We start from the raw sequence: 24,629 nt of genomic DNA, 5'->3' as shown, positions 1-24,629 counted from the left end.
GGTAATGTTTGCCTCCTGTTCTCTGAGTAGTGTTGGAAGCCCTGTGACCTGCCAAGGGCAAGGAGATGCTTTTATAACCACCCAGTAGGTGGGAGGAGGTAAGTGTTCTTCAAGTCAATCCATGTGTGGGTTGCCTCTTCCTAACAAAGACCAAGATATTCTTTAGTCTTAGATACATACCGCCCTGTTTCATCAGGTATTTTAGCCATAAAATCCCAAATCTGCAAGTGTTCCTGTCTGTACCTGACATTGTCCATCTAACTTTTACCCAAATGATCTCTGCTCATCTGAGTGGAAAATCCCCTCCTTGTAAGGTGAACCCGGTCATGTTTGTTCTCAAATCGCTTAATCCTCTCTGAGTCTGAGTGCTCTGTCACTGTGCTTCGGGATCCTGCTCTCTCCCACGGGAGATGAACATCTAGCTCCTGGGGAAGGCAAGAACCTGGAGGCAGAGCCAGCTGGCCAGCATCCTACCCCTATTCTGGGATCGTACCAGCACGCTGCATTTAAAGAGATGCGCAGAAATAGTCAAACCAGAGATCACAGGATCTCATACTTTGTGTTTAGAATGAAAAATCAAGGTGATCACTTATTAAATACATTTTTATTGAACATCAGCTTAGTTTCAGGAACATTTCAGATACATTGTCAAAGACTTAGAAGTTTGTTCTGCACCCAACACTAGTTTTATGCCTTTACATTTTCATTTCGTTTTCATGAACACCTCGTGAGGTAGACACATCATTAATATCTCCATTCTACATATGACGGAATCTGGGCCTAGAGAGGTCAAACAATTTGCCCAAAGTGGCACAGCTGGTGAGGGGCAAGGATCCGCCAGTCTCATTCTGGTGCCTGTGTCTGAACTCCATACACTATGGCTTTCCTATACTCAGAAGGACACATTGGTTACAGATGTGGTTGCAGACTGGCATCTTGGCAGTGCTCTCAAATGAGTTTTCCAGGCAGGATATTTCCTTAAGGTAAGATGGTCAATCTCATGTATGAACCATTGATTTTTTTTTAGTAAAACTTATCACATACTAGTAACACATACCAGAGTGAAGGCATGCTACATGATAGTAGAATAGTTAGAATATAAAATTACTGTAATGAGGTTTCACTGATTTTTTTTTTTTTTAGTTCTTCTTTCTGTTTTTGTTGTTGTTGTTTGTTTGTTTGTTTTTAAATCTGGTCTTTCCCTTCCAGTTATGAGTGCCTGTGAACACAACTTTGTCTTTGAGCTGTTGTATGTACAACAGCCATACACCAGTTGCCATTGGTTGGGGGCTTGTATGTATTTCTTGCTAAGCATTCCCTTTTAAAATTCTCAAATCGACTGTAAGTATTATTGTCCCCATTTTACAGAAGAGGAAGCTAAGATTTATATAAGGTTAACTGAGGCTCAGGGAGGCTACACCAGGACTAGTAAACAAGAGGGGCAGGATTCAAACCTGGTCCCCCTGAACCCCCAGGCACATACATATAATCACCAAATAAGCTTCCCTGTGTGGAGACTTGGTGGCTCCTGGGCATCGTGAGACCACACTGGTGTCAGAGGACAGAATGTGAACGCAGGCTTCTGTAATACCATCAGCAAATATAAGCCTACCTAAAGTACTGAGCATATCCTGAGGAACACTGTTAAAGATAGACATTATTTTGGCCACGCCATGCAGCATGTGGGATCTTAGTTCCCCAAGCAGGGATCAAAGCTGCATCCTTGCATTGGAAGTATGAAGTCGTAACCACTGGACTGCCAAGAAAGTCCTAAAGATAGAAATTTTGAAAGAGAAATTGGAAGGCAGGTCAGGATCCCTTCTTTAGTAGCAGGTAAAAATGATTGTGGGCTTTCCAACTCCCTTACATGTATTCTCATTCCATTCCTCATAAAACCATATGTGGTAGGTACAATGGCTGTTATTATTCCCATTTTATAGATGGGAAACTGAGTCACACGTATATTTCTTAGTGAGTAGCTCTCTTTGGGTGGACTTGTTAGTAGACAGTGTGCCAGGCTTATATAATGGGCTGTGTAAAAGAATTATGTTTTGGTTTGACAGAAAAAACCAAAATTCTGTAAAGCAATTATCCTTCAATAAAAAATAAATTAATTAAAAAAAAAGAATTATGTTTTGGAACCAGTCATGCTGTGACTTGCAATTCCATTGCATTGTGCTATATTCGTAGATTCAATTTCTTTACTTAGACTCTTAGCCCCTTTGAGCTGGAGCCCCATCTCCTAAGGGTCATGCTCTCCCCTGGGTGGTCCAGGGCTGAAGCACAGCCCATCCTAAAATCCCTACTGTGTGTCAAGAGCACGTGAGTGGGTCTAGTTGCGGGTGCAGGCACAGAGCTCTGTGTGTGGAAAGTAGAACTCTGGCTCACTTTTGAAGCCAGGGCTCCCTTTTTCTCCCTTCCTGAGAGCATGAGAGTGTGATAACAAAATCAGTCATTTTCTTAAGAGAAACGGTAGTAGGTACTTTCAGCCACAGAAGGCGAATCTCTTCTGTTTCTCCAAGGACTGGGCTTTGCCAGCCCTGCTGTAGCTGGTTGAAGGGGACCAAACCTCTCAGGAAGACGGACTTGGTTCCGTTTGACCAGCCAGAGCAGGGGGCAGCTCCTGGGGGAGGTGACTGCAGCCTCTAGGGCGAGGATTCTTGGTGTGTCCCGAGCATCCCTGGTTCAAGCCTGCAACACAGAAGGAGCTGGCATTAGCATGAATCAGATCCCGGGAGCTTGCCTTGTCCAGAACGCTCTCTTTGGATTTGTGAAAACCATAAGTCATTTGTATTTTGCATTGCACAACTTTATGTCTTTTATCCTTATTCTTTTTTCAAATATGAAATTGTGAAGAACTAACATGATATAGAATTGTAGAATTTGGAAAATAAAAATCTCCCACAGTTTTCGCTCCTCTGATTTTCCAAAACAACATTCTGAAGTAAGCTTTTGAATATCTTATATCATAATGTTTAAAATAGTTTATAATTTTAATTCAAATGCAGTATATTTATGAAAGAATAAATGTAACACTTGTGTAAATTATGACACATAGTGATGAAATTAATACCAACAACAAACAACTGTTTACCTTAGAAAAAGAACTGGTGAAATCAGTACTATTGAAACTTTCTGCATGCTTTTCCTAGTTTATCTCTTTAGTTTCCCCTCATAGGTAATTATTATTCTGAGCTCTGTTTTTCATACAATTTAAATGTTCTTCTTTATAGTTTTTACCAGAATAAAATATTATTTCCTAAATAATTTATTGCTTGTTTTTTTTTTTTTACATAATAGTATCATACAGGAGGTATTCTGCTATAATGGTATTTTCACCTAAAATGATATTTGTAAGATTTATCCATATTTTGTGGCAGCAGTCATTTATTAATTTTAATTATTTTTATAGCTTTCTACTGTGAGAGTATACATCAGTTTCATTAGTCATTCTCCAGGTGATAGACAGTGAGGCTGTTTGGTTTCGACAAATGGCCAGAATTGACTAAATGGTTGTCCCATGGAGGTTGGGAAATCTTTGATTCTTATATTTTTTGAAGGAAGTCTGGGCTCCAGTGTGTAGGAACCTGTAGGCTGACCTTGCAAAGGAAAAGCAACGTTGACCAGTCCCAGACATCTGACGGTGGGCCCAGAGACCTGGTAAAAACTGCTCTTCAGGTGATTCTGATGAAGCTAAAGTCAGAACCACTGTGTGAGCAGAGGTACCCACTGGTTTCTCTGTGTTTTTGGGAAAGTGTGGCCAAGGGGTCAAGGAGCTGATCAAGGAGGATATCTTCCCCAGGAAGGTGGCCTGGCTATCTTCATCATGCATTTGAGCAGGTGAGGGAAGAGATAAGAAGAAAGGGTATTTTGAACAGTGCTGGGAAATTGCTCTTGGGGGTGGGCTTGCCAGCCCTTTTATATCCCCTTCCTGATGAAGGGAGTGAAATGAAGCAGAAAGCCTGTGGCCTTGGAGTCATACTTACCTGGGATCAGATCCCATGGATGGCTCCTGGCTCTCTTGCTTTTCAGAAGTTAAACCTCAATTTATGCCTCTGTGCAGTTGGGGGAGCATACCTACCACACCGACTTGTTGTAAGTCTTAGTGGAAACAAAGGAAAGAGGTCCAGGGGACCCTTTCAGGGGTCATGGGAAAGTCCTAGGGACAATCCCCACTGCTTCTGAGGTCAAGAGTTTCACTCTCAGTGCCAGTTTGTCCTTTAAATGTTTCCCTTCCCTTGACTGCAAGTATTTTCATTTTGTCTCTGAAGTTGTGGAAACCACTGACAGGAAAAAGCCGAGCTGGTTTGCCTAGCCAAGCAGACCTCTGCCAGGGGCGTCCCAGCTTGAGAGCACTGCCTGGGGTCAATAAGACACCCCAGAAACCAAAGTGCTCACCGAGGTACCAGAGAAGTGGCAGGTGTGACAGTGGTGGAGGACCAGGGGTCCTGCCAACTGTGACTGGTCCAGAGTGATGCTGGTGCAGCCTTTCTTGTTCTGAATCCCCGCCTCCTTGGCTGGCATCCTGCAACTCTGCAGATAAGTACCTCATCTTTACCCTCTGCTCCTACCTGTGATACAGGTGTCTTGCAGCCACAGCTTATGGTTCACTAGCTCTTCCCCTGGCTACTGCTATCCTAACCCAACAATCCTCTGGTTCCTTCTAAGGAGCAAGGGTTAGACAGGCAGCCATGCAGGTGGAGGTCAGCCAGGTGGAAAAAGTGCATTGTCCAGCTCATCCGTCAAGCCCCTGGCACTGCAATTTCCTCAACTCAGGACACTGGTCTTCATCACCTCTCCCCTATTCTTCATTCACGTCCTGCCGCACTCACACATTACAACCCCAATTTCTGAGCAGATGACATGAAATAAATCTTAGGGTAGGAAAAGGAAAACTATCTTTGGAGCAGGTATGATTTAGAAAAGGGAAGGGCTGTCACTGAAAAGAAGCACAACTTGGAGGTATCTGCCCATTTTACAGGTTTAAAGACAAAGCAATGCTTGTAAAAGAAGGGCAATAATTTTCTTTGGGAGATAATGTACTATCATATACCCATGTCAGCGATTTCAAAGTAACATGATCTAAAGGAAGGGTTTCTTGACCTCGGCATATTGACATTTAGATAAGTCTCTGTTGTGGGGGCTGTCCTGTGCATTGTAGGGTGTTTGGCAGCTTCTCTGATCTGTGCCCACTTGATACCAGTAGAACTGCCTAGTTGTGACAAACAGGAATGTCCCCAGACATTGCCAAATGTGCCCCAGGCGGGGGGCTAAATCACCTCCAGTTGAGAATTGCTGATCTAAAACTATAAGTTTCTCTGTTCCATCCTGTAGCTGCCCCATTGGTAGTAATTCTCCCACATTCTTCTAAGTTTCCCCCAATTTTCAAGGAGCCCAGTTTGGCTGCCCTTGAAGGACATCTGGTGTCTGGAAGAGGCAGGCAGGTGATGTCACCTGTATTGCTGCAGTCCGGGGAGGGGTTCAGCCCCTTGTGCTCTGGGTGCTGTTGCCCAATGGGGATGGCAGCCTTCAGTGCTGACCACTCAGCCTTCACCTGCCATCGGCTTTGTAAACATGGTGGCCCCTCCCTTTGTCCTTTCCTTCCCTCCTTATCCCAAGCTCTCATTCTGGGGCTTCTCAGTTCCAGTTAACAGCCCCTTCCTGTGTATCTCAGCACACATCCATCCAATCTTGCGGTGTCTCCTTTTGTTGTTTGGCTTGAGAACTTGTAGTAGAAGTTTAGTGTGGTCCCAGCCCTCATGTCACACACTCACCCAACAAGAAGGAAGCAGAGCCATGGGATGCAGGAAGCCCCCCTGAGGCTGGGCATCAGTGAGGGAGGGAGATCCTTCTCAGAGCTGGGATTAGCTGATGGCTAAGCCTTGGGGGACCACAGTTTCTCCTCATAACTGAGGCCTTCCTCTCTACTTCCACCTCCTTCCTGGTGTGGGTTCAGGCCCTTTAGGCTCAAGGCTGGGAACAAAGGGGTTCAGGGAAGAGGAGAGAAAGGAACTAAGCCAACTGGATGAATGAGTCTCTATTCTAACACCTCAAACCTTTTCCATAGACAGCCTCTGTCAGTACTGCTTGGTAACAGGTTGTGATACAAAGAGGAAAAGACAGCAGAGCAGGGTCAGGGGACTGGCTGTGTGATAAGGCTGGATCCCCTGAGCCTCCCAGATCCTAGCCATCTGCAGTGAGAACCCTTGGAGATGCAAAGAACTGCCTTAAGACACCAGTAATGATGAAGCAAAGTGATACAGCCAGGTATGAAGGCTTTATGGTTCAGTTTGGTTGATAGAAACATCTTTCAGGAGCAAAAGGACAGGAGGAAGGAGCTTGGATGGTGAGGGCTGACCTTGTGACAAATCTTCAGATGATGTGTGCTCTCCTCGAATGAGGAGCTAAGTGTGGGGAGATGGCCACGGAGGGCACTCAGGGACCACAATCAATGTGCCTGATCCTTGGTTGGAGGATGAAACCTCAGGAGGGAGAGAAAGGATGTGGGGAGGACTCCAGGCAAGATTTGGAGGCTCTCCCTTTCTCAATGAGGATGCCTGTGGGCACAAGGCCGGGATGGGGAAGAGGGGACCAGGTGCTCTGGGTGGGACCGTGGGGCCGAGGAGAGGCGCTCGCCGAAACCACACACTTCCTTACATTCCATAGCAAAGTAATCCGTATGGGGATATAAAGAAGCATGTGGCCTTGGGAAGCAGTCTTGGCCCCTGCCTGCTTCCTCCATCGTCCGGATGCAGCCCCACATCTCAGATGGGGGCCCCTCCCACTCTTCTCCTCCTCTAGGTGCTGAAGCTTGGAGGACAGGGCTCCCAGGACCTCACGCCATCACCCCAGCATTCCCCTCAAACCGTCCTGCGACACATCTGTTGTGAGGCACAGGGGTGCTTTGGGGCGGGGTGGGGGTCCAGCCCTTGCTCTACTGTTTGCTCAGGAAAAAATGGCACCCAAGTTTCTCTAGCTTATTTTCATTCAGTTATAATGTATCAAAACTTTTATTATTACTATTCACTAGTTTGCCTTGGTTTTATACAGGTCAATATGATTCTGTTTTAACATTTGGAATCCCATGAAGGAAAATTAGAGAGAAAGAGAAAGAGAGGGAGAGAGAAAAAGCGGGCGACAGAGAGCATCCTACAGAGATGCTATTGTGCACATGCGCAGTGAAGGACCCCTGCTCGGACCGTACCAGGCCTTCCTGCGCTTCCTACTGTGTGTCTGTCGTGGGCACAGTTGATGGGCTGCAGCTGCCACGCAGCATTCTGAGCACCACTGTGGAGCAGATTCTGCTCCCCCTTGCTCATCACCTGCCCTACTATCCGTGAGGTCCAAGCTGCAGAAAAGTGAGGGACGCTGGCAGCTGGGGAGTCACCCATAGTCTGGACAGGCCACCCCGGCTGAAGAGTGATGGGGTTTTTCAGCTTCAGAGGATCGAATACTCTGCCAGGAAACAGAGAGAATGCAGAGGGAAGAATTGTGCCCCAAGGAAGGTTTGGGCCTCACAGCGTTGACAAGGGCAAGCAATGAAATCTAGTAAAAGTAACACAAATAAGAACAAAAATGTTTTCAAGCATGTTCTGTATGACAGAGATGATTTTTGGTGCTCTGACAAGTTCCTTGAATCCTCTCTACTCTATGAAATAGCTGTTAACCTTCATCTGGTTTTACAGTTCGGGGTTGTAGAAATGAATCTGTTCACACATATGTAAATGGTAAGCCCTTAAAAGAGTGAATCAGGTTGGAAGGACAGTCTTGGATCCACCCATGGAGATAGGCTTGGAAGTTGGGAATTCAACGGGAAGCAAGGGAAGAAAATGTCTATAGGTTTTATACTCTGTGAACATTGATTCCTCTGCAGCTGTACCCTTGAGGTGGTGGCTTATCTACCATACTTTTTCTCAGGAAAATGACACCCCAGTCAAAATCTTTATGGCTGATCTCAGGAATTATCCAATAACTCATTTAATCCAATCCAAGGGCTTATGAATCAACTTCTGCTGTGAAAACAAAGTTGTCCCCCATAGTCAAGTACAAACAGTGTGAGTGAGAATGTGGGACTGTTCTTTCTCCCCCAGGTTTGGGGGCTGTGGTCAGTTAAAACAAGGGCTGGTGGGGAGGAGAGACAGAGCGACCAATGAGAAGTTGTAGCTGTGCCTTTGAGATCAAAATGTCTCATCTCTTCCACTGAACCAGAGAACTCAGAGTTGAGTACAGGTTCATTTTAACTGGTTAAATCCTTCACATCTAGATCTGAAATGCCATGCATGGCACATGCTTTTCAGGAATGAGAATTTGCATAAGTGAGAGAGACTGAGGTTTTTGGTCCTGAGAACTAGAAAGAGCCAGTTTTAAGGGACCTGTCCTTCATAAACCAGCTGAGAGCCAGAAGTGATTAATTCATGTAAGGATACAAAAAAAAAAAATAATAATAAATTTCCAAAGAAATGATGCCAGAAAACCAAGACCATGCTAACCATCGCTGGGGTGAGACTGTCTCTAGCATTTGGATGTGAATTATTTTGTCTTTTGGTCAAGCCCAACCTCATATGGTCAAAAGATTATTTAAAAGTTCCTTTCAACATTTCAGACAAAACCAACAATAAACTTTGAAGAACCAAATACTTGATTGTTTTGAGTCTCATTTTCCTTTTCCACGTCATCTAACTTAAAATATCAGGAAGGAAATTCATGGCAATTCATGGAACAGATGTGGAAATGAAGGGAAAGGTAGGCTGGAAAAACAAAACAAAGCAAACAGCTGTAATAAAATCAGAATCTTTCAGACCAGCATAAATGGGAGGAAAAATTCTAGGAAAGGACTATAAAAACATGTTTCTGAGTTTTGTACAGGCCAATGGACATTGATACAGCAATTGGCTTTAGGTCTTTTTCCCAGATTATTTTTTTAGCTTCTTACCTGCCCAAATCTCCTGATTTTGGCTGGTGGTGTTAGTAGGAAGGATGGGGAGGGATGTTGTGTCACATGGCCACAAGTGTGCTCTATGGTGTTGGTGAAATCACTACCCTTTCTCTTTCATTCCTGTAATAGTTGTATAACTCCATCTGCCCACCACAGAGTGGGTTAAAGATTAATGAGATAACACATGTGGAGGGTCTTGAGTTTCATAGAACAGGCTGATGGCCGTATAAAATGTCACTCAACATGGTATTGAAAACAAGATTTATTTTCCCCTCCTTCTGCCCTGTAGTCAGTGGATCACAAGACTTAAATTTCGCTTGTTCTTGAGAAACTCCATTTAAAAGCATTCAGAACTTAAGTAACAGTCAAGGTAGCATGAAAAGCATAAGCAGAAATTACAGTTCTTTCCTATTTCTTTCAGCAATCAGGGCAGTACTTGAATATAAGTGTCTCAGAAACAACATGAGAAGGAAGGATGGTGGTTTCCCATGAATGGCCTCAGAAAGACTCTTGCATTTGGGCAAAATCAAGGATGAGCTAAAACAAGGAGAGGTCTGAATGATAGACAATGGAAGCTTCAAGATTACTGCTGGCAGAGGGGTGTAGGTAGGAAGGACCTGGCTTGGGCATCTGTGCATTCTGGCTCTGTGACTCTGAGCAAGCTACTTAACCTCTCTGAACCTGTTTCCTCATCTGTAAAGTGATTGTAATGCTACTGATCCAACAGAAGGCTTCAGTGAAATAGATGGATGTACAGTGCCATGAACCCAGTATTAGAAGTCTAATAAATGGTCACTATCACTCTTGTTACTACTATTCAATATATTCTTTATTAATTAATATTAATATGGCAGCAGAGACTACCCACTCCATGGAAGTCCTTATGTCTGACCCATTTTAAAGTTTCATCCACATGACAGTTGTACAAGGGGTGGTTCTAAGATATTTGGGAAAGCTTAAATATTTTTAAAAAATACATCTTTCACAATTTTGGTTTCCCTTATTTAAAAAAATCACATTTGTAATCATTTCGTATGTCTGAAAAAGATTTGTTAAGGAAGGGAATTCATCAGTATCATATCTGACAAGGATCAACAGAGGTTCTGAATATCCAGAGCTCTAGTCTCATTTTCAGGACTTTTAGGAAAAGACATGAACGGTGAGACACTCAGACTGTCCCCTTATCCATCTTAAAGCCTTGCCCTCTGACGACAGAGCTGACCCTACCTAGTCAGCCCTGTGCTGGATGAAGAGAAAGCAAGACTGCGGGAAAATCGCCCCCATTTCACTCTCTGAATTTCAAGTAGAAGCATCTTAGTTTTCTCTCTCCCTTCTCTGCCCCATAGAAAGGCCTGATAAAAGTTTCTTACAATAGAACCCAAAAGTTGATGCTTTTATGGGGATTAGGATCCTTCTGGTGTCTGCAGGAGGAACAGTCCACACAGATGCATCTACCCTGGGAGTCTGAGCTCTTGTGACCTGTACTGGAGTCACTGCCGGTGTGCTCGGTGGCTGCCATGAAACAGAAGCTATTCTGGAGTTCACCGAGGCTCAGGCCAAATTATTTGGGGCTTACCATCATCTGGCTGAGGGGGTAGGAAATAAAACAGTGGTCCCTCCTTTTAAGGCAAGCCTAGGTTAATGTGTGGAGACAGAACCTTATTTTTCCAAAGGCTCAGCCAGACATCTTGCTATTTTTAGAGGACTGGCCAGTCCTGAATGTTGATTCCATCATGGGCATGAGCCTGATTTTAACTTCCCAGGGCCAGCCAAGAGCAAGGGCAGCTCCCAAACCCATCTTCTCTCCCTGCAGGCACCCTGCCACTTCTCTCAATGGTATTTCACCATCACTGCCATGCTTACCCTGTTTCTCATCAGAGCTGGAGGGCTGAACTGATACTTAGGAGGAGGCTGGGGCAAGGGGATGAGCAGAGAGAGCTGGCATGATACTAAGTCACTTACTTCTTTATGCTTCCAGCCATTCTGTGAAGTACCTTTCATTACACAGGATGAAACTCACTCCAGCAGGTTAGATAACCTGGAGGCAAGGAGTGGTTAGGAAACACCCACATCACACAGCTGATAAATAACTAACCTAGGATTTGAAGGACCTCTTTGATCCAAAGCACACATTCATTTCATGTGCTGTATATCCCAACCTCATCTGAGCCTAGAGCCATAGAGGCACCTATTAAAACCCCTGTTCCCAACAACCCAGAGCCACAGAATCAGAATCTCCGTGGGACTGGCCCGACATTCACATTTTAAACAAGATTCTTCTAGGGGATTTCTAGGCTCTGCAAATTGGGGAAGAACAGCTCTGGGAGAGCTGCTTTCAAACATAGAGAGAACATTAGAATCATAAGGGAGCTTGTTAAAAATGCAGGTTCTTCTGTCTTGCCCGCCAAAGCTCCTGAGAAGCCAGGGAGCCTGGACTCAGGAATCTGCATTCTCAATTATTCTGCTGAAAGTGGGCAGAAGCCTTTGAAAAACAGGGACCTAATAATAAATAAGAAAGAGAGAAGTAGATACTAAAGTAATGAAATCATTTAATACTGGAAAGGACTCATTTGACAGCAGTCCAGGGAAAATTATTTAGTTTGGATTTAAGGAAGAATTTCTTGCAGACATGACGACAAATGGGTGATCTCTTTCTACTATGTGAACAGTGAACATATTAGTAGCAGAAAGGGGAGCAGGCACTGTGGTCTGTACCTGGCCACTGACATCTTATCTTTTCCATGTTCCTGAATCTCAGCTTCTACCTGGAATGTTCTTTTCCCTTTGCTTATCTTCACTAGTTAAAATTTCTCTCAAATCTTAGTTCAAAAGATACTTGCTCCACGAAGTTTTCTCCCAGTTTCCCCTCTTCTTCTTCTTTGTTTCTATTGTTTGCACCTGTCATTGGGCATGCATCACATCTCACCCTGCTGTTGGATTCCCTGGGTACCTGTAATGCACACGTTTCCTCACAAAAAGGGCTAGGACCTGACAGCTTTGTTTTTGATTCCCCACACTGCTGCTCAGTGAAGGCCTTTTGCTCAATAAGGGTGGAGGAGACAAAGCCATCACCGCTGTTACTCTTACTATGTAAGTTTCTCAGCACTGTAACAGGCAACTTTTATTAAATATTCCTATTTTGCTGATGAAGGACACAAGGCACTGATTGAGAGATTGCTGTTTGTGGAGGGGTCTCTTTTAGAAGTGATAGCGCTGTAGGCGACCAGAGTCCCGCCTGTAGGGAGATCTGAGCTCTGTGTTAAGGAAAGAGCACTTTAAAAAACCTTAAGCTTCGAATTTGGTATAACAAAGTCCCCTGGAGGGCTGGCTAAGGCACAGAATGCTGGCCCCACCCCAGGAGTGCCTGATTCAGTAGGTCTGGAAGTGAGAGAAAGTGAAAGTTGCTCAGTCTTGTCAGACTCTTTGTGACCCCGTGGACTGTATAGTCCATGGAATTCTCCAGGCCAGAATACAGGAGTGGGTAGCCTTTCCCTTCTCCATGGAATCTTCCCGACCCAAGGATAGAACCCAGGTCTCCCATGTTACAGGCAGACTCTTTACTAGCTGAGCTATGCCTGAGAAGCAGTAAGTCTGGAGTGGGATCCAAGACTTGGCATCTCTAACAGGCTCCTGGGTGATTCTGATGCTGCTGGTCTGGGAACCACACTTGGGGGAGCCACTGCTCTAGTTTAATAGTATCTGAATAATTCAGGGGCAAAGAATCAGCCCTTACATTCCGAACTTTCTAAAAATGAGGAGGTGAGGAAGAGGAGTAAAGCCATACAGAAGCCAGAAAGGCGTGAGCTCCATTCAGGGGTGAGGTTGTAGGAGCTTTCACCAGTGAGGGTGCAGAGAGACACACAACACTCCAAAGACAGAAGCCCAGTCTATGAAGTTACTAACTGTCTAAAAGAGTTTTCAGTTTGAGGGGTTGTACACAACTGGGGGCCATTTCTTTGGCTCCCAATTCTTACGAATAAACTTCAAATGGGATTTGCTGAAGAATGGATATAAAATGAGGTGGACATTTTTTTTGGGAAGCTATCTCAGCAGAGGGTCCCCTGACATATGACCTCACATTGTACTTGCAGAGGGATCATAATGATAACACAGCACAATAATACAGAATATTGATAAAACTCTGTAGCTCCAAAATCTCTCTCTTTTTTTTTTTTTTTTAAAAGTGCACCTGTTAAATTGAGTGAAGATCAAGAATCGCTTAAGATCCAGGGAACACATTAGAGAATCTGGTTCTTGTCCTAGTTTTCCAAAGAAGTACATTGCTCAGGGACTTCTCAGTTTTTTAATAAGATGGAGCACTTCATATTGTTATAGTGGGGACGTCTGTGGGGTCATCGGAAGAAAATGCTCCCATTCAGTGATTATTTGAGATACATGACAGATTAGAACTGCCTTTGCATTGCTTTGAAGAACATTTCAACATACATTCAAAATAACCAAGGCACTGAAAGGGCAAGAGACCAGTTCAAGGTCACAAGGTCCGAGTCTCGTTCATCCCTTCCCCAAGTCCACCTCTTCTTTAGGCCATGGAGCAGCCCCTAGGCGACTGTGGAATCTCTACCCTCTTCATCAACTGTCTGTTCCACCCACCCTCCTTCCCCTCTGCTTTTGCTTCAAGCCTCAGCACACAGAATCGGGTTCACTGTCGGGACCCAGCCAACAAGTCAGTCCCACACACCAATCATGTGGGCTGGGGCGATTTCTCTCCTCCAATTCCCCTGGCCTGGCTCTGCCTGATGGAGCTGGATTCCAGCGATGTCCTCCCCCGCCCCTGTGGGATGCAGATGTGAAGCTTCACCTGCTTCTGGAGACACCGTGGAGCTGGCTTCAGATGACAGAAGCAGGCTGCCCGCAGGGCTTCCCCAAAATGCACAAAGAGAGAAAGACAGATGGGCCAGGCAGGAACGGCCAGAGGACAGTTAGAGGAGAAAGCCCTCCCCCTACCCCACCACCCGCGGGAGCAGCTCTGTACCTACCTGGGGAAAAGTTGCCGCCGGGTCCCTCCTCTGTATGCCTTCTTCCCTGGCAGGCTCCAGCCCCGTGGAGGTGTTTGGAGCGTGGATTTTTTTTTTTTCCAGAGCTAGCAGTGTTGGCTTGCATTTCTATGCCTTCCTGTCAGAATTCTCTCAAGGAAACAGCAGCTGGTGAGCTCAGAAATGTCAGTCAGAATCTTGGCCTAGTTTGGGGCCTTGAAGATTCTTGCAGAAAGTTAAAAAGGTTTCTGGGCCAGTGTCTCCTCTGGGTTTTCCCTCTCCTGCTTCTCACCTTTTCCATCTTCTATTTTATTTATTTATTTATTTTTCATTTTTACCTCAGGAACTGGCTACTTAAATCGCCTGCCTCTGTCTTTCTGATGGTTCCCTTTGGAGTCTGGCTATGGCGCTTCTCCCAGTCAGCCAAACTGCCTGGTGATTTTCTAAGCATTTAGCTTGTGCGCTTACTCCTTATTTTATCTCCTTACTTGTTCCCTTTTCCTGTTTCCTCCTTTTCTCTTCACGCACATCTTTTTAATCATCATTTCTCCTTATTTGTGTCAGGTCTGCTCACTGGCTCTTTATCCCTTTCGTTCTTTTTTTTTTTTTTTTCCTAGCTTTACCTCTTATTGTGTCCTGCCTAGCTCTGCTGCCCCCTCTCCACCTGTTCCCCGGGCAGGCTTGCTCTCCGCCTTCTTCGTCTCTGCCCTCAGAAGGCCAGCCTCTGCCTTTTGTACCCTCCAGCCCTCCGCCCACCCCCAGCACGCTCTCCCACCTGTTTGTGTCTTTTAAGGGCCTTGGTCATGTCCATGCCTTCTGTCCACCTCAATCACTGCAGTGACGGGCCTCTGAAAGCTGTTAAATGACACCTCTTCAGCTGTCCCCTCGCAAGGAGAAATGCCCTTTGCTAAACCCTTTCTCACACAGACCAGTCTAGAGTCATGCTTCTGTTTATGGAATACCCTGTTATTTTCAAGAGTACAGAACAGAAATTTATTTCAAGTGAATGAATCTCCATCTCTCGGCACTAGGTTTCTTTGAAGTGATGTTAATACATAGCTTTTCTGGTGGCTCAGATGGTAAAGAATCCACCTACAATGCAGGAAACCTGGGCTCAATCCCTGGGTTGGGAAGATCCCCCACAGAAAGGAATGGCTAACCATCCAGCATTCTGGCCTGGAGAATTCTATAAACAGAGGAGTCTAGCAGGCTATAGTCCATAGGGTTACAAAGAGTCGGACAGGACTGAGTGACTTTCACTTCACTAATATGTAACACCTCAGATACAGTCCTTTTAGCGTGTCTCAATTTTGGCCACTTCTCGAACCAGAGAGTGCTCCTAGAGGACTTATGGAAAACGTGGCTAACTGGGGACTTGAAAAGATGCTCAGTTGTGTATATTTAGTATGTCTGTATGTGTGTGTGTGTATGTTTGTGTATGTGCTCCAGTTGCTCAGTCGTGTCAGACTCTGCGACCCCATGGACCATAGTCCACCAGACTCCTCTGTCCATGGGATTCTCCAGGCAAGAATACTGGAGTGGGTTGCCATTTCCTACCCCAGGGGATCTTCCGGGCCCAGAGACTGAACCCATATCTCTTGTCTCTTGTGTCTCCTGCACTGGCAGGCAGATTCTTTACCACTAATGCCACCTGGGAAGCCCCGTATTTAGGGGTAGTGCCTGCCAAATTGCAGTGTAACATAGAAGGCACTGGAATCATAAACAAATGCCTACATTCCCTGACTTAAAAGACTTAAACAGTTTCTTTTGAGGATAGGACGTGTATATGGAAAAACAAGTATATGAAAAATATGATAATTGCAAACTGATAGTACACTGCTATTGGCATTCAGATACAAGGAATGATGAGTGGGGGCAAGGTTGGGAAATCTTCCTGGAGGATGTTGGGTTTCACCTGGGTCCTGAAGGTAGGGGGTCTGACATACCTGGAGAGATGAGGGAGGGACTTTCCCAGGTGGGTGAACACTTGAGCAGATGCCTGGAAGCAGATATGTACAGAGAATGCTTAGGAAATCCTGATTAACCTGAGGCCAGATCCAGGACTTTGTAAAGGGTCAGCCTGTGGTGCAATTTTGGAGACAGAGCCCATATACTCGTAATGGGAGATTTCTATTTCTAAAAAAGAGTTCCTTTAGCCAACCCACACCTTGATAGGTGCTTAATTTTATTTATTTATTTTTCTTTTTTTTGTTTATTTTTTCTTGTTTTCTAGTGCCTTCATTTTAAAAAGAAAAAAATGCTATAGTGTTATGATTTCTACAATTTAGGCATGTGTGGATTCTTTGAGAATTAACATCTGAAAAACCACAGTCTGAAATCTATTGCTATTGAATATAGAGAGAAATGATTTCTTTCCAAAGCCCAAATATTAAGATTCTGTTTCGTATTTAATTCTGGCATTTGATATTGAAGGCCTGCTGTTATAAATGTAGACAACTGCTCATCCCACTCATTTTCAGTCTGTTTCCAGTTCTGCCTCCTTCATGAACCTGCCCCAAACTCTGGTTAACACCAATCTTTCCCCTTGCTCAAGGCTCAGATCCCAACGTGGTTGGATTATGCATTTGTTATAGGGCTATATCTACTTTATTTTTTAAAATTAATTAACTAATTTTATTTTTGACTATGCTAGGTCTCTGTGGCTGTGCGTGGGCTTTCTCTAGCTACTGTGAGTGGGGGCTACTCTTGGTTGCAATGTATGGGATTGCACTGGTTTCTCTTGCAGAGCACGGGCTCTAGAATGCTCGGACTTCACCTCAATAGTGGCTCAAGGGCCCTAGAGGGCTCAGTAGCTTCAGCAGGTGGGCTCTAGAGCACTGGTTAAGCGGTTGTGGTTCATGGGCTTATTTGCTCTGTGGCATGTGGGGTCTTCCCATACCAGGGACCGAACCTGTGTCCCCCCACATTGTCAGGCAGATTCTCAGACACTGTCCCAAGGAAGCCCAAGCCTATATACAATTTAATGTGTCATTATACTGTTTTAAAATTTGTTTCACAATTTTTTGTATGTGTACAAGTGTTGAATTTACAAGGTTGTAAACGCCTCGAGGTCAAGTTTACACTTATTTTTACTTCTTCTCTTGACTGCAGCACAATGTAAGGCATACAGTGGGCTCCTAAAAATACAGTGGCACTTTACAACAAAATTTAAAACCATCAGCCACCCGCCGACGGGAGGTAAGCATTTTTTAAATGTTGTATAAATCTTTTAGCTCTTCTGAGATTTATCGAGCACCAAAAGAGGGAAATGAACTTAACTGAATGATTTATCAGTATAGATGTTTATACTTCACATTTTCAAGTCACACTTTATTGTGAGCCTCAAAGACTGCTTGGAACAGGTAAGTCAGGTATAGATATTTGAATTTGGAAGATGAGCCATCAGAGGTACAATGAAGGGTCTTACTGAGGGCTAGACAGCTAGCTACTGAAAAAACTATTCTGAAATTCAAATCTTAGAACTCCTAATACATTTCTTTTTTTTAAATCTTAGGTTAGGAATTCTGATTTCCTTGGTAAAAAGGTACTTTGCTTTCCCTAAACAGTCCTTTAAACCAGATTGGTTTTAAATTTTTATTTATTTATTTTTATTTTTTATTGAAGCATAATGGCTTCCTAGGTGACTCAGTGGTAAAGAATCTGCCTGCCAATGCAGGTTTGATCCTAAGGTCAGGAAGATCCCCTTGAGTAGGAAATGGCAACCCACTCCAGGATTCTTGCCTGGAAAATCCCATGGACAGAGGAGCCTGGTGGGCTATAGTCCATGGGATTGCAAAAGAGTTCCACATGACTCAGCAACTGAGCGCACACACACGGTTGATTTACAATGCTGTGGTAGTTTCTGATGTACAGGCCAGTGATTTAGTCATATAAACCAGGTTGGTTTTTAACAAGGCAAATTGACGGGTGAGGTAGAAACAGTAACGAGGCATGGGAGGCTCTTTTCCTGAGCTCTTTCCTGGTGAGGTGCTCTTCCCTGTGGAAATCTCCAGAATCCAGGGAGATGGTAAATCTAGAGCTGGTCTGAGCAAAATTATCCTCAAGATTAACTATCTCATTTTGTCATTTCATTTAATATGTGAGGAATCCTATAGCACAGGGAAGTAGAATCAGCATCTTGTGATAAATCTATACTGGAAAAGAAACTGAAAAAGAATATATATATATATATGTAAATGTGGGTTTCCCTAGATGGCTCAGCAGTGAAGAATCTGCCTGCCAATGCAAGAGATGTGGGTTTCGATCCCTGGGTCAAGAAGATCTCCTGGAGAAGGAAATGGCAACCCACTCCAGGATTCTTGCCTGGGAAATCTCATGGACAGAGGAGCCTGGTGGCCTACAGTCCATGGGGTCACAAAAGAGTTGGACACGACTGAGCAACCAAGCAACAACAATGTGTAAATGTATTAAATATATACACACACATATATATATATGAATCACTTTGCTGTATACTTGAAAATAATTTGATATTGTAAATTTACTATACTTCAGTTAAAAAAAGGAAAAAAAAAAAAATACAGTCAAGGAATCCAAGGCCCAAGTTGGCAAAGAGACTTTTCCTCATTCACCAAACTAGCATCCTCTGACCAGCTCTGTGCTCTTTGTATCATATGGTCAATTGGCTCCTGTTGTTAAACAGCCCCTCAAAGGGCCTTTTCCCCACCAAGGTGACCCCAGGACAAAGCAGTGATGGTGGAGGGACTCCCCAGGATGACTTCCTTGTGGCTGCAGACGATCACCTAGAACCCCTCCAACAGTGAGCAGAAATTGGGGGTCGGGGGAAGAGGGGGAATCCTTCATGGTGATGGGAATGCAGAAAACAGATCGTCCCATGTAGAACATGGGCTTCATGCTTTGTAGTAGGCTCAGCTACTGCATTTCATAAGGGCGATAATAATAATAATGAAATCATGGGATGATAATAATAAATCCTTTGAGATGCTGCCAGAGTTGTGAATAGGAGGCTTTAGACACCAGTGGGCAGCTGCTTGGCTAAATGTGGCCCCCAGTTGTCAAGCAGAGACCCACCCTGATACGAGAGAAACAAATCAACAAGGATGTGCAGGGCATACACAGGGCAGAGCTGCTTGGAGGTGAAGGTTTCAGTGGAGACCCTATTTCTGCCCTTGAGAAGTCGCCCAAACGGTCAAATTTGACTTGGAGGCATTAATGGCCCCAGGCACTGGTTTGCATGAATCAGAGATCGAATATCATATGCCCTGGTTGGTTATCCTGGTTTCAACCAAATTGTTGACAGTTGCAAGCATCGTGCGGAGAAGGCAATGGTCACCCACTCCAGTACTCTTGCCTGGAAAGTCCCATGGACAGAGAACCCTGGTGGGCTGCAGGCCATGGGGTTGCAAAGAGTCGGACACGACTGAGCGACTTCCCTTTCACTTTTCACTTTCATGCATTGGAGAAGGAAATGGCAAGCCACTCCAGTGTTCTTGCCTGGAGAATCCCAGGGACAAGGGAGCCTGGTGGGCTGCCGTCTATGGGATCGCACAGAGTTGGACATGACTGAAGCTACTTAGCAGCAGCAAGCAGCGTGAAGCTGGACACACCTGAAGGTAGTGTGAGCAGGAAGTTCTGCTAACTTTCTCCTTTCCAAGATGGTTCAGTTTCTTCAGAACTGGAAGGCAGGACTTTTTAACCTCCTGTGTGGGTGCCAGGAATCACTGACTCTCATCTCAGTCTCCTCATTTGCAGACTAATGATATTAATAATAAGTAAACTACCTCCCTTATTTGGAGGATTAAATGAAGTAGCTTATTTACTATGATATATCTCAGGTGGTGCTAGTGGTAAAGAATCCTTCTGCCACTGCAGGATATGCAAGAGTTGCAGTTTCAATCCTTGGGTTGGGAAGATCCCCTGGAGTAGGAAATGGCAACCCACTCCAGTATTCTTGCCTGGGCCTGGGGGGCTACCATCCATGTGTCCCCAGAGACTCAGACACAACTGAGCATACACATAGACACACAGACACACATCCTGAGGGGGATCCTGGTTTATTTTAGTTGTATTTGAGTGAGTGAATGCTAAGCAGTGTGATGGAAGAACAGAACAGTTTGAATTTCATTCAGCAGTGGATGGGGTTCCCTGGGAAAGGTTTGCTTTGAGGCATTTGCTTATAAATGTTCATTTAGTGGGAGATGGTCTAGTTCAGTAAAGAAATGGAGTCCTGAAAAAAACATTGACAAAATTCAGCACCCATTTATGATTAAAACTCTTCAAAAAAATGGGCATAGAAGGAACCTACCTCAACATAGTAAAGGCCATATATAATAAGCCTACAGCAAACACTATTCTCAATGGTGAAAAACTGAAAGCATTCCCTCTAAGATCAGGAACAAGACAAGGGTGTCCACTTTCACCACTATTATTCAACATAGTTTTGGAAGTCTTAGCTACAGCAATCAGAAAAGAAAAAGAAATACAAAGAATCCAGATAGGAAAAGAAGAAGTAAAGCTCTCATTGTTTGCAGATGACATGATACTGTACATAGAAAACCCTAAAGATAGTATCAGAAAATTACTAGAGTTACTAAGTGAATTTAGCAAAGTCACAGGATACAATCAATACACAGAAATCACTTGCATTTCTATATACTAACAATGAAAATTCAGAAAGAGAAATTAAGGAATCAATCCCATTCACCATTGCCACAAAAATAATAAAATATCTAGGAATAAACTTACCTAAGGAGACAAAAGAACTGTGCACAGAAAATTATAAGACACTGATGAAAGAAATCAAAGATGACATAAGCAGATGGAGAGATATTCCATATTCCTGGGTAGGAATAATCAATATCATGAAAATGACTATACCACCAAATGCAATCTGCAGATTCAATGCAATCCCTATCAAATTATCAATGATAATTACCAATGGTAATTTTCCAGAGAACTAGAACAAAAAATTTCACAATTCATACGGAAACACAAAGGATCCTGAATAGCCAAAAAGTCTTGAGAAAGAAGAATCAAACTTTCTGACTTCAGAGTATACTACAAAGCTACAGTCATCAAGACAGTATGGTACTGGCACAAAAACAGAAATACAGACCAAGATAGAAAGCCCAGAAATAAACCCATGCACCTGTGGAACCTTATTTTTGACAAAGGAGGCAAGGATATACAATGAGGCAAAGATAGCCTCTTCAATAAATGGTGCTGCAAAAACTGGACAGCTACATGTAAAAGAATGAAATTAGAACACTTCCTAACACCACACACAAAGATAAACTCAAAATGGATTAAAGACCTAAATGTAAGACCAGAAAATACAAAACTCTTAGAGAAAAACATAGGCAGAACACTTGATGACATAAATCAAAGCAAGATCATCTATGACCCACCTTATAGAGTAATGGAAATTAAAAAAAAAAATAAGTAAACAAGTGGGACCTGATTAAACTTAAAAGCTTTTGCACACTAAAGGAAACTATAAGCAAGGTGAAAAGACAACCCTCAGAATGGGAGAAAATAATAGCAAATGAAACAACTGAGAAAGGATTAATTTCCAAAATAAACAAGCAGCTCATACAACTCAATACCAGGAAAACAAACAACCCAATCAAAAGTGGGAAAAAGACCTAAACAGACATTTCTCCAAAGAAGACATACAGATGGCTAACAAACACATGAAAAGATGCTCAACATTGCTCATTATTAGAGAAATGCAAATCAAAACTGCAGTGAGATATCACCTCACACCAGTCAGAATGGCCATCATCAAAAAGTCCATAAACAATAAATGCTGGAGAGGATGTGGAGAAAAAGGAACACTCTTGCACTACTGGTGGGAATGTAAATTGATACAGCCACTATGGAAGACATTATGGAGATTCCTTTAAAAACTAGGAATAAAACCACCATATGATCCAACAATCCAACTCCTAGGCATATGCCCTGAAGAAATCAAAATTGAAAAAGACACATGTATCCCATTATTCATTGCAGAACTAGCTAGAACATGGAAGCAACCTAGATGCCCATTGACAGATAAATGGATAAAGAAGTTGTGATGCATATACATAATGGAATATTACTCAGCCATAAAAAGGGACGCATTTGAGTCAATTCTAATAAGGTGGATGAACCTAGAGCCTATTATATAGAGTGAAGTAAGTCCAAAAGAGAAAGATGAATATCATATACTAATGCATATATTCAGAATCTAGAAAAATGGTACTGAAACATTTATTTGCAGGGCAGCAATGGAGAAACAGACATAGATAATAAACTTATGGACATGGGAAGAGGGGAGGAGAGGGTGAGATATATGGAAAGAGTAACATGGAAACTTACAGTACCATATGTAAAATAGATAGCCAACGGGAATTTGCTGTATGTCTCAGGAAACCGAAACAGGGACTCTGTGTCAACCCAGAGGCATGGGATGGGGAGGGAATGGGAAGGAGGCTCAAAAGGGAGGGGTTATATGTATACCTATGGCTGATCATGTTAAGGTTTGACAGAAAACAACAAAATTCTGTAAAGCAATTATCCTTCTATTAAAAAATAAATAAATTAAAAAAATCTAATCAAAGGTCATGCATTGTAAAAAAAAAAAAAAAAAGGAGTCCTGGACGGTTAAAGTGACTTCTCCGTCACTAATATCATTCGTGGAATAATCCTCAGAGCTGGGGTCAGAACCCAGGCCCACATTCCTAATCTTACAGAGTCAGCCAGGCTTGTGCTGAAGGCCTGAGCTGCTGTGCTGTGTGCTCAGTTGCAATTCGACTCTTCGTGACCCTCTGGACTGCAGGCCTCCAGGTTCCCATGTCCATGGAATTTTCCAAGCAAAAATACTGGAGTGGGTTGCCATGCCGAAGGCCAAGCGAGAACAAAGGAGATCACGATGGTGGGAGTTACCTGTCAACGGAATGCTATGACATAAATGCTCAGTGTTCTTTGAATGAGATGTGTCCCTCAAGCACTGTTACTCTAGGACAGGGTGCTTTCTCCAGGGTGATGGCAGCGGTGTGAGGCCTTGGCCACCAGCTGCTCCCCCGAAGCTTTCCCAGCTGCTGCTCAGACCAGCGCTGTGGTGGGGGAGCCCCGTGGTGGGTATTCCAAGAGCGCAGATTCCTTACAGGATGGGGCAAAGCAGGTCAAAGGCAGAACAGTTGAAGCTATTTGGGAAACAGGTGGGAACAATGAAAAATTCATTTGGTTAAAAGTGGGCTTAAGTCAACACAGAAGTTGTCCCAGTTGCTTGGTTTGGGAAGACAGTCCATGCAGTGCTTAAAAGCTTTGCTTCCTTTCTCCCTCCCACATAGCCTCCTTCCTTTCTTTTCTTTTCTTTTTAGTTCTCTTCCCTTCTTTTTTCTCTTCCTCTTCCTCCCCTTCTTCTTCCTTCTTCCCCTAGTCCCCCTTCCCCCTTTCTTTCCTCTCTATGTCTCTCTCCCTTCCTCCTTTCTTGTTCTTTGTTCTTTTTAAATTTACATGTGAGGCTTGGTCAGAATTTAAAAGAAACTAGAAAAGTGATTGAACTCTCTGAAGAGATAACTAAATGAAAGTTGATTACCAGTTAGTTGATTTTTTTTTTTTAAATCCTGTTCTATAACAGATCAGATCAGATCAGGTGAGTCGCTCAGTTGTGTCCGACTCTTTGCGACCCCATGAATCGCAGCAAGTCAGGCCTCCCTGTCCTCACCAACTCCTGGAGTTCACTGAGACTCATGTCCATCGAGTCAGTGATGCCATCCAGCCATCTCATCCTCTGTCGTCCCCTTCTCCTCCTGCCCCCAATCCCTCCCAGCATCAGAGTCTTTTCCAATGCGTCAACTCTTCGCATGAGGTGGCCAAAGTACTGGAGTTTTAGCTTTAGCATCATTCCTTCCAAAGAAATCCCAGGGCTGATCTCCTAACAAGAGGACTTGATTTCCATGCTGGGGGAGGGGTGGTGGGGGGGGCGGTGGTGGGGAGTAGGGGGTAGTGGGTGGAGGAGGGGGAAGAGATTAGTTAAATGTAAGGGAAACTAAATTTTATCAGGTCCCCTGGCCTGGGTCAGCTGCATGCTTTCACACATTTCTTCATTTAATCCTCACAAAACTTCCCTGCCCCCCACCATTAGATGATAAACTCTTCAATGGCAGGGGTGTCTTCTTTGCCTTTGGTATTCTGTCACGGATTTCTGCATTCAGATTGTTATTTTAAAAAATGTAGCTTATGTCTTTTTTTGTCTCTGCTCCACTTCATTTCCAAGGGGATATATTCTCTAAAAGATTTAATTTTAAAATTATAATTATTTGAAAAACTTTATATTTCTGGTATAAATATTGACATAAGTTCAAATATTGTATCATTCTTTTGAATACATCCAGTGAAACCTAATCCATAGCAATTTGACATTTGTCACTTTCTTTAAAAGAATATGAAAGCGAGCTTTTCTAAACAGTTGGAATTTGGTAATGTTCTTTTTTTTTTTAAACTTGTATTATTCTGTTTCATTTCTCACAACAAATTTTACCCTAAAGAGTACATTATGTTTGAAAATATTTTATTACCCTATCAGATTTTGCTACAACATAATATAAATATCCCAAGATGGAAATTAAATTTAAGAAGTTTGTAATTAAAAATTAAATAAAAATTATTTTAATTTCCTGAGACTTACAGAGCTAAGATTAAAAATTTTCCTTTGGACTATAGCCCTCCAGGCT

At 43.4% G+C, this 24,629-nt stretch overlaps 1 long non-coding RNA gene and 2 other non-coding genes across 3 annotated transcripts; all 3 read right to left on the bottom strand.

Moving 5' to 3' along the window:
• Positions 1–585: 585 nt before the first annotated feature.
• On the bottom strand, positions 586–14,634 carry LOC132343629 (uncharacterized). Its single transcript, XR_009492553.1, has 2 exons — positions 13,933–14,634; positions 586–2,691 (listed from the first exon to the last, which is right to left on the bottom strand). It is a non-coding gene; the product is annotated as an uncharacterized lncRNA (long non-coding RNA).
• On the bottom strand, positions 2,532–2,615 carry MIR133B (microRNA mir-133b). The gene has a single exon (NR_030866.1). It is a non-coding gene; the product is annotated as a microRNA mir-133b (primary transcript).
• MIR206 (microRNA mir-206) lies at positions 6,630–6,715 on the bottom strand. The gene has a single exon (NR_030936.1). It is a non-coding gene; the product is annotated as a microRNA mir-206 (primary transcript).
• Positions 14,635–24,629: the final 9,995 nt, after the last annotated feature.

Source organism: Bos taurus, chromosome 23 (genome assembly GCF_002263795.3).
Source record: "Bos taurus isolate L1 Dominette 01449 registration number 42190680 breed Hereford chromosome 23, ARS-UCD2.0, whole genome shotgun sequence".
Classification (NCBI taxonomy): domain Eukaryota; kingdom Metazoa; phylum Chordata; class Mammalia; order Artiodactyla; family Bovidae; genus Bos; species Bos taurus.
The sequence above is the reverse complement of the archived record's forward strand: the minus strand, read 5'-3'. Positions and strand labels throughout refer to the sequence as shown.